This window comes from Scleropages formosus, chromosome 1 (genome assembly GCF_900964775.1).
Source record: "Scleropages formosus chromosome 1, fSclFor1.1, whole genome shotgun sequence".
Classification (NCBI taxonomy): Eukaryota; Metazoa; Chordata; class Actinopteri; order Osteoglossiformes; family Osteoglossidae; genus Scleropages; species Scleropages formosus.
The window spans coordinates 40,486,412-40,496,852 of NC_041806.1; the positions used below are offsets into that span (position 1 = coordinate 40,486,412).

General features: G+C 43.5%; 1 long non-coding RNA gene across 1 annotated transcript; it reads left to right on the forward strand.

The window, feature by feature from the left end:
* The first annotated feature begins 5,315 nt into the window (after positions 1-5,315).
* LOC108929152 (uncharacterized) lies at positions 5,316-6,826 on the forward strand. Its single transcript, XR_001965730.2, has 4 exons — positions 5,316-5,345; positions 5,609-5,667; positions 5,792-5,947; positions 6,162-6,826. It is a non-coding gene; the product is annotated as an uncharacterized LOC108929152 (long non-coding RNA).
* The last annotated feature ends 3,615 nt before the right edge of the window (positions 6,827-10,441 follow it).

Below are 10,441 nucleotides of genomic sequence, written 5' to 3' on the forward strand. Positions count from 1 at the left end.
TTACCTGTGGGTTGAATAGGCAGTGTAAACCATAGTCAGTATCAGCTGGAGAATCTCAGTTAACAATGCTTTTACCTGTTCCCTGCAAGGCAGAATTCTGAAAGCACCAAGGAGAGACAGTCACTTGGACGAGCATTCAAGGACCGAGCGAGATCCTGTCTTTGTTCTCGAAATGGACCTAATGGAAATATTCAGCAGTAATAAGAGCAGCGAGAAGTGGAATCATATCATAGAGCAATTCCTAAAATTTTGTCATTTTTGGTTCAATGCTTACTTGTCCAGTCCTGTACTGCTGTTGAAATGTACCCCAGGGCTATACCAGATATGTAGCCTCCAATATCAGGTTTTATCTATGCATAATCTGTATCTTGCCCTTTTAAACAGGAGAATGCTTCAGTGGTGATGGCAGCCTGCGTTGTGCTGACGTTGTGCTGACGTTAGGCTGACATTCAGCTCACGTTACGCTGACAGTACCATCATGTGATGTGCCACTGAAGTGCTCCCCGGAGTCACGCTCATCTGTGTTCCTCAGGGGCTATCATTGTCATTGTGCAAGTTAATGCACACTCTGGCATCGTCATGGAAACTTTTTGGGAGGGAGGGGCTTGTCAGAATCAATGTATACTGGGTATGCAATCTTCTCTATGGTAGACTGGATCACTCTAATTATCAAAGGGAGAACCAAAGAGAATTTTAAGGATCAGTTCATATGAGATTGATGGAGTGTTTCTCACTCCTTGAATATATGTTCATAGGGCTACTCTGGTGCGAGCAGGATCACACAGTCCAAGCCTTCTGCTGGGTTAGTCAAATCAGCTGTCAGCTTAGACACAGAAGATGTTCTGTGTTCCTACTAGATTAGGCCATTGCCCAGGCAAGCATGCGCACGCATGGACACACACAAACCCACACACCCTCATTCCATCACTATTAATGCTGCCAAGCTTTATTCCACACCACTGCAAAAAGCAATCCCAAGTCCAAACAGCCCCTCAGCTGTTTGCGATAGCTGACTCCATCAGAACTGCATCTCTTTTTACTCTCAATCAGCTCCAAGCAAGCTGGAAATAGTTAGCAAGACAGATGGGAGGTAGCGAGGAGAAGAAGAGTGGCTGTGAAGGTGAAAGAGACCAAAGAAGGCTAATGAATGTAAAAGGACCCAAAGGAGAGAGAGAGGTCGTATTGTAGAAGGAGGATGGTATGGAAGCTGGTGACTTATTGATGCCATGGGGAAATGAGGTGTTTTCATTGCAAAATGCATGAATTGCTCATTATGTTACGCCGGACCTCTCGCCTTCCATGCTGTGCGCATCCTACACTGTGCCATGGTATTGTTATCATCTTGCAAAAGTGTTAAAAGAAATGGCCTTCATTTGCATCACACACACTTCAATACAAATACAGTTCAGCATTTGCAGGACTGTTGCTAGGATGCACTACAGATGCAATTAAATCTGTCATTGACCTACTGAGCTACACAATGTCTATCTGATTGTTCCCCCAAGCAAACAAGCCGGGGTCATTATGGCTGTCACGGTGATCTCTTCACAGATTTTGTTAAACAAATGTGTGCTGTATTATCACTTTTATTCAAAGCACACCATCAGGTTCGACCACACAGTTTCACTGCTAACCATGCAGTTTTAGTGTTAATTTAGAGCACAACAGAGGTACTACTGAGGGATGTTACCGTAGTGCTGTAAATTCTGCCTCTGTCTATCCGTCAGAATGTGTCATTTTCAGCCTTGTTTACATCACATTCTCTTCTCCTTGGTTACAAGTTATTTGAGACAATCAAGTATTTGTGCGTTCACAGAGATCATGTGGTTGTTTGTGCAGATCATAGCAGCTCCAGAATCGGAGATGTAAGTCTGATATTAAAATGTGACTTGACTTTTTACATTTATTTGCTTAGTAGACACTTTTCTCTAAAGCGACTTACAATGGATACTATGTAGTGTCATCAGTCCACACACCTTCTTCACCAAGGTGACTTAAACCACTAGATACACTACTTACACTGGGTCACTCATCCATACATCAGTGGAACACTCTCTCTGTGTCACTCACACACTGTGGGTGAACCTGAAGAGCATGTCTTTGGAGTGTGGGAGGAAACCAGAGCACCCAGAGAAAACCGACGCAGGGAGAACATGCAAACTCCACACAGACTGAGCAGGGATCAAACCCACGTTCTCTCACACCACCCAGGTGCTGTGAGACAGCAATGCTACTCACTGTGCCACCATGCTGCTCATTTTTTGGGAGGTACTTTAGCAAACTTTCATGCACCATATTGTGGTGACCCAGGTTCAAGTACCCATTGTGCCCCACAAGCTTGCTGCATCAATGAGCCTCAGGGCACACAATCTGGCCTATGTTCTCTTGGGTGAGTGAGACGACTGGGTTTCTCCCTCTCCTGTCGCCCACAACATACGCCCGCAGGCCTGCAGCCAGTTAGCAGCAAGTACTGCTCTCCATTCTGATGATGAACTGTGGAACATTGTACTCCATGCCTGACAGCTCTCTCCTTAAAGCTGGGAAGGGATTTTTTGGCACCCATTCCTTTATTTGGAGCATAGCAGATTTGCATATTGAGTATGCTATAAACACTGTTATTTGACCTTGCTTCATGCAAATAATCCTTAGTGCTGTAATGGTGAAGAGAACTGTTCTTAACCATTTTCCTGCTGTTGTCAGTATACCTGCTGCTCTCCGTCTTTTCCTGCCAATTCAGCAATTAACTGGCAGCTCCACTCCTCGGTCTACTTGTTCAGGCTGGAACATGTAAAAAAATACATGCTTTCTGTTGCTCTTAGTTCCAGAATGTGAAAAAAGAGGAAAAACGTTTCCAGGACTACAACATACAGATGAAATGAGGGTGGGTAATAGGTGCTTCTCTGCCTTCATGACCTCCAGTCACGCAAATTTAACACTATAACGCTGCAGAACTGCATATGTTACAGGTATGTTCTTGGTGGACTGAGCTTTGTGACTCTCTTCCATTCGGTCAACAATTTCACTGGTTAGACCGACGATCCCTCATCACTGAGCCCCACGTGATCAGCATGAATCCTTCAATGCCTCTCTGTCCAAAGACCGTAGAAAGACACACTGCACTGTGCACTGCACACTCAAGCTAAAGTCTACAGTTTAAAAATCTACAATTATTCATTGTAAAGCAAATAAACCACCCATCCAGTAATAGTTAATACAATAAGAATATACATTACAACCAGTTCAGAAAGACAGAGTGAGAAAAAATGTAACTCTAATGCTAGTCTAGCATGGGAAATAAATTCACAGTCAGCAAATTATCTAATTTGTTTGGAAGCCCACAGGCATCAACAGCACTATTGTAATAATTAATGAAAGAAAGTATTTATGGTTCCGTATAATATGAATGCTCGATTTATTACATTTTCTTATTCATTCTCAAGCAGTGTGAATGAAAAGACAGAACAGATATTTGAAAAGAATGAGTGGAAAGATATGATGACAGTTGCCTCAAGGGAACACAGGGGAAAAACAACACCAAAAAAAACCATCTCAGAAGAGCAGTGGTGGAGCAAGAGCCCCTTGTATGGAGCTGTGTACATGCATTGCTAACCATCCTTTATGGAAAAAAGAGTGAGGCATGGTCATGTTGCACTGTGTGGGGGTGAAAGGGTGGGTGGAAGAGTGGGGCTGGCCCATGTCATACTCAAACCCATGTAGGTGGGAGAAGGTGTACACTCCATCGGTGTCAGGGGAATTTGAAGTAAAAGCAAAAGCAAGAAAAACTCCGATATGCAACAAGGGGGAAACTTTCCTCAAAGGAGCTGAGATATCTCCCCTTTAGTGTTCTTTGGAAATTGAAGCTCTGTCATTTCTTATTCATAATGTCTTTTTCTTCCCCCCTTTCAGATTCATCTTTTTTAACATGAATGGCTTCCTTTGATACTTGCTTTCCCCTTGTCACAGTATTTTTCCACTCTCCCCTATCCCTGATGAAGAGTAAATTCTGAGGATTCCTTTGTCATGTTTATGGGGTGGAGCTGGCCACATGAGCAAAAGAGAGACACAGGACAGCGGGGATTTCAAACCAAACAAGGCATTTAATTAAAAAGAAGCAAAGAGAGAGCAGAGATGTGGCCCTATTTAACACAAACACAAAAAGTAAGAGGACGCAGCAACAAACAGCCACATACATCAAGTTTCTCAGTAAGAACAAAAGATTTTCTATTAAAATAAATGTTCACTTCCTTCTCTTCACCAGTCCTCTATTTTCAGCCCTGTTGACGCATATGCAAGTCTTAACTGATCACCAACTTCACTTCATTAGATGTCAAAATTGACAAGAAGCTACACATCAAGCCCAGTCCTTCCCTGTACCAGATCACACACAACTAAACCAATTTTGCTAGTTTTTACTTAACAGAGGAAAACAAGTTGCTTTATTTAAGTGCTGTTTTTCTATTTCGTTTTATTGTACGCAAAAAGGCTTGTTCTTTTCACTATCTCTCCTTGGTTTGTATTTAAGATTGTAAGACAAAAGTGTTAGACATGTCCTTTCTGGAGAGAGTGTTGGTGAAGGATCCTGAGATGACTGACTACCTACCCATTCTTGTTGGCTGACATTGTGAGCTTTCGATGAAAGTCTTTGAATCTCAGTATCTCTTCAGTGGCTCTTTTTGAGCTTCAAAAAGAGACATATGGTATGTTCTGAAGAGCGGTGCAAACTTGTGTCAACATGCCCAGGACTGGATGTCCTGCCAAAGTCCTTCCTTAAACAAAGAACTAAAGTGTCACCATTTTGTTGCTCATCATATACCATGATACATGCAGTGTGAAAGCACAAATCCAACATACATCCAAGTTTTCAAACATGAGTCAGCAATTTGGGATTCCACTCATGAGGGATTATTCTTGATATGTTGCTGTTTAACAAAGGTCAGTATTGTGCATTCAGAAAATAATTCACTAATTAGGCCTCTGGGGAAAAGGGAGTGAAAGAACATTGCTTACGGGTGTCCCTGAAAGGGAGGAGCTGGTTACAGTCCCCAAAATTCTGTACTACTTCTCTAACGGATGAGTCACTGCGGGGATGTCTGGGATGTGGACCTGCCTGTGGGACAAGTGGCAGCTAAGTAAATCCTCATTACAGGTTTGCATTGACTCCCACAACCAGCCCAAAGGAATGAGAAGTTCTGAAGATCTCTTCCTCAGTCAGTAGCACACTAAATGTTTCTGGGACATTGAGATGATGAAGTTCTCACAATATCTGCACATGAAGGCGACATTCAGATTAAAGCGAGATTGAACAGAAGATCAGAGAGAAAATGATGTACAATGAGAATATAGGAGTAAGTTTACTGCAGTGCATCAGTGGCAGTCATTTAACTCTAGTACTGTGAAAAATAGAGTGACTAAAGGAGCTTATTTGGTCAGACTTAATCAAACTGATTGATGACCTGCTGGGATGAGATGTAAGAAATGGCAGTGTGGGAGAATTTGACATCAATAGATCAGTATCTCACCAACAAGAAGTCTAGTCTGGTATCACTTAAAGTAAGATGTTCCTGTAACAATCGGTGTGATTTCAGTTTTGTGTCCTTTTTTTCATAAGGGACTCGAAACTGAACTCAGCAATACTAAGACAAGTTGGAGAGAATCAAGTCAGCTCGTGTGAGTAGTCACGTTTCAATATGTGGGAACCATATGAACTCTTTAAGGGTTAATTTAGCACTGCTGTCTTTACTGTGAATGAATGCTGCTCAGTTTCCTGCATTGGATCGCTTCTGCTCTCTAGCCTGGGGTCCTATGGTCCCACCAGTCGCGGTGACCTCATCCCCATCGAATGCTACAGATACCATTTCTCAAATGCTTCTGAAGACAGTTCTTCCGCCTCACACAGAAGGCATTTGAAAGGTTTCCGGCCTCTAATCTGCAACAGGCGATGTAGCGGGTAAGAAACATGTGACTGAAGTGTTGCAGGTTCCGTTCTCAACAGGGACACTGCTTCTGCTAAAATTTAATCATTCGACACCACTGCTTATCTCACTTAGTCGTCTTATATTTGTCATCTCCAGATTGTACAGTGACCAGCAGTGGAATCCTCTATAGATTTAGTGTGTTCACTATGAGCTGTTGCACATTTTTCAGAAAATTGTCTTCCACAGGATATGTAAAAAAATGCAGAGATTGTTGAGAGGAGGTGCTGGGTCGGCTGTGTTCCTCAGAACATCTACAGAAGTCTGCTGGCAGCCATTGCAGTGGCGAAGAGAAGAGAAATTATGGTCTGGAGGGTTTTTTCCATGTGTGTATGGGGATGGTCATGTTATGATTAGACCAGGTGGCCTGGAGATCATGGTGAAGACACAGAAGGGGGTCATTTTAGGTACACTTAACCGTATAACTTTTTGAAGGTAAAAGATAAGCTGGCCATTATGCCAACAACAATATAGCCCATTATAGTGAGAAAATTACACACAGATGACTTTCAGTCTTGATGTTCTTGATGTCCACACCAGCAAGATGTCATAATGTTTAGCATATGCTACGGAGAGAACTCAGACAGTGGACATGTCTGGATGTTTAAAACTGGTTTATGTAATCTGTGGCATTTAAAAGTCCTTCTTTCAGTTTTGGTTTCAGTGCAAAGACCTTCTAAGTTTTCAGGCTACGAATTATGAATGCACATCAATAGTCGACAGTGTCTCATTTATTACCAGGAAATGTTAATCTCAAATCCGCAACAGAACAAAAAAAGCAGTGGATTGTGATGGAAATTCATATAATCTTAACACTACTCAGGATGGTGCTTTAAGAAATTTTTGCAGTGAGAACAGAGCAACATAATTTTTTATCACAGTGAATGTGAGTTGTAGCTTCTTGTTTTCTGTACAATGTTTATAATAAGATTTTTTTTTCTTTGGGATCAATAAAGTTTTTATCTATCTGTAGCTATATATGGGGGACAAATGTTTCAGTATCTGTGGCTATAAGACAAGACTTTCTCCAGTTTTACTCTAGTACTGTTCCTTCCTAAGGGTCCTTCACAGCACATGTTTCCGATATTGCAAAAACCTAGGGGTATGAAATATACCCCACATTAACCTCCAAGGATTTCCATGCAATTTTTATGCGACCCCAACATATTTTATAATTTTTGTAATGATATATTTATTTCCGGCAGGTCTGGAGTTCGAGCCCTGCTTGGCCGGCGCCCTGTCTGGGGTGTGTCCCTTCCCCCTCCAGCCTTGCACCCTGCGTTGCCGGGTTAGGCTCCGGTTTGCCGTGACCCTGCTCGGGACAAGCGGTTTCAGACTCTGTGTGTGTGTGTGTGTGTGTGTGTGTGTGTGTGTGTGTGTGTGTGTGTGTGTGTGTGTGTAAATAACTTCTTATCCAGTGCAGGGTCACCGAAGCCTGAAGTCTTCACAAGAAGCATATGGCGTAATGTGGGTGTTTCATAAAACAAGGTTATGAAAGAGATGCTTCTTTGAAACAAATGATCATCTGGCAAACCATAAGGCAGATCTCCTGTAAATTCCACTATCCACAGATGAAGGAATGGAAGCTATAACAGCAAGGCATCTGAGCAAACTGTTTCTCCTTGGAATATGAAGACTGTACTATTTCAACTTGCACTTAGCAGCTGATGGTCTGACTGCGAAAGAGTAAGAGAGCGATTGCACATGCTTCCAAAAGTTCCCTGCAGCTCATAGATTTTCCCCGTTCCTCAGCCATCCAAATTAGGATCTCTGCCCTCAGAAGGAGGAATGTGCAGCTCTCATTTCCGTGGTGTTAAAAGGTCCGGGAGAACACCAAAGTCTGGTGACAGGCGGCCTGAGTGACTAATAAATTTGATGAGGTCATTTGTTCCGGAATGAGGTGGAGAAGGAGGGGCAGTGGGGGGCGGGGGCCCATGTTCACTGGCTGTGTGGAGCCAGGCTGCAGCTGAGGGCTTGCCTAAAAATGCATGGACCTCCTGGATTATCTTTCCAGGAAGGGAGCAGAAAAACAAAGGAAGGGGTGAGGTTAGGTGGGTCAGGGATGAGGCTGGGAAAGCTGGTTCTGCAACAGGGGACAGCAGCTCAGCTACTCCAACCTGTCCACTGGGTGTCATGAGCTCCAGCTTATCGTGTGGTGTTGTTCACCTGCAGCCTCACTCCCCATTGACCCCTGCAGATGCCGGAGTCTGTCACACAGCCTGCAGCAAGGAGACAACCTGGACCACGATGCGGTGTGGGAATGCAGCTACATCCAGAGCCACCCCACCAGGGGCCCTCCCCCACACCTCCGTGCAGCATGGGTCAGCAGCGATGGGAAGCGCGGCTGTAGCTGACGGCTTCACGCCCTCTAGGTCAGCAAGTGAACAAGGTTTCCGTAACATAACAGTGATGGCAATTCTCTTTTTTAGTCCTTTTGAGAGAGTGCGGTGTGGGGGAATTATTTACACTGACTACACAACAAACCTGCAACAGGATATCCTTGAAGTCTAAAGTACTTTGCTTTCCTATACATACGTGTGTGTGTGTGTGTGTGTGTGTGTGTGTGTGTGTGTGTGTACCATTTCTGCACAGTAGGGACTCCCTGTTCCACAGGACCCTTCCAGCAGAGAATGGGATATACAATTAATGGGCAGGAAAGAGAAAAACAGGAAGTGGGGGAGGTTTAGTCTGCTGCTGCAGCGGTGACAAAAGAGTAGAATCTTGTTTGGGCCTGATTGTGAAAATATTCTGTAACTCTGGTTGTCTCAAAACAAGTACATGGTGGAGGGAAAAGGGTGGATGAAGAAACAAGTGGAGAGGGAGAGATAACTGGAGAAATGATGTTAAAAACATTGCAAAAGAGCTCCCTCTTTGGACAGGAACAGAGACTGATTGATGCTGGAAAAATAAAAACACTTTTTGAACCGGTCTGGACCATGTGGCAATGCGCAACGGCAACAGTAAGATTCACTTAAAGTAGGGTGTCCTCTCTTGAGACTTACGTGGGGAATGAAGAGTGTCACACATCACGTGTTTGTGAGAACAACAAAATTTCACTACAGTACTTTGTTAAAGACCGACTGTTGTTATACCAGCTGAGGGCTAAAGTATCAGGAAACCACCTAACTGTTGATTACTGAAAATGTCAATATGTAAATCCTATGTACTTTACCTCCCACCAGTCAAACAAATGGGATCATTACTGGACCATTCAAGTAGATCCTCTTACAGAGAAATAAATTCATAATTATAAAAGCATCACTACTACAGAGTTGGCTCTTGATCATCATGGCAGTGAACTGGACAAGTGGTTACTGACAATGAATAAACAATTTATTTCAGAATTGCTTTAGAGTTATTTAAACACTATGGAGAAAGAGATCTCGCATATGATCTCGGAAAAGGAATGCTTCATAAATTACTTTATATTACATGTAAAATTGTATGGTTGTTCAAATGGATCATCAAAGGCATCACTGCAAATTGCAACGGCTGGATAAGCTCGCACACATTCTGCGATGCACAAAAGTGTCGTTTCCATGACGACGAGTGCACGGAGAGATGGGCAGAGCATGAGATGGTGCTGCAAGAGAAAAGCTGAAAAATACAAACAGCAAGATCACTTATGGCGCACGGTCTGTTTATCCTTCCGTTAATGTCTCGACTGAGAGTGACGCAAACGTCCCAGAATAAACGAGGGTGTGGGTACAGCTGTGGTTTGAACTGTGACTTATGGAAGTGATCCACAGTTTAGAGTAAAGAGCAGGTCTGGTTTTGAGCACTTGTGTCTGAGTCTGCTTTGGAGCTCTTCTCCTGGATGCCACAGTCTCCCCTGGGAGGCCCCATTTCCTCTGCTCCAGGACAAGAAGGTTCTAACGTTACCTCACGTGGGAAGCGTGCTACACAGGCCCGAGCATCGGCATGTGGATTGGGACTGCTCTCGAGATCCGTGGAAGAAAATGAAACAGTGAACCGCATGCTAGGGCAGCGAAGGCTACGATGTGAAGTTATGTTAAGATGTGATGCACCGTAAAGCGTGCGTCGATGCAAATCGGAGCCTCACATCACATACATTTCTTCGACATGTACTTAGTCCCAGTACTTCACAAGAGCCTTGACACTGAAGCAGGGCAGTTGCTGTGGGAAAGCGGGATGTGGTGACATTTTCATCGTTTCAGAAGCAAGTGTTGTACACAATACAAGAGAGCAGATCTAGATGAGAAGCTCCTGGTGGGAAGTTACCCTAGTCCCACTGAGCAGAGATACTTAACCTTAGGTTCTTTCCCAGGGGCATTTATAAGCGGAGATTCCCATTTACTTTGGTTCCTTGTGTCTTTAAGAACGATATTGTTGTTGAGAAAAGAAGTTAGAAAGTCCACTTGAGGTAAAAGTCAACCTTCCCAACTGTCTCACTATTAAGTATCTTTCATTCTCACTTGCTAGAATAAAGAGGGAAAACACTTGAGTAC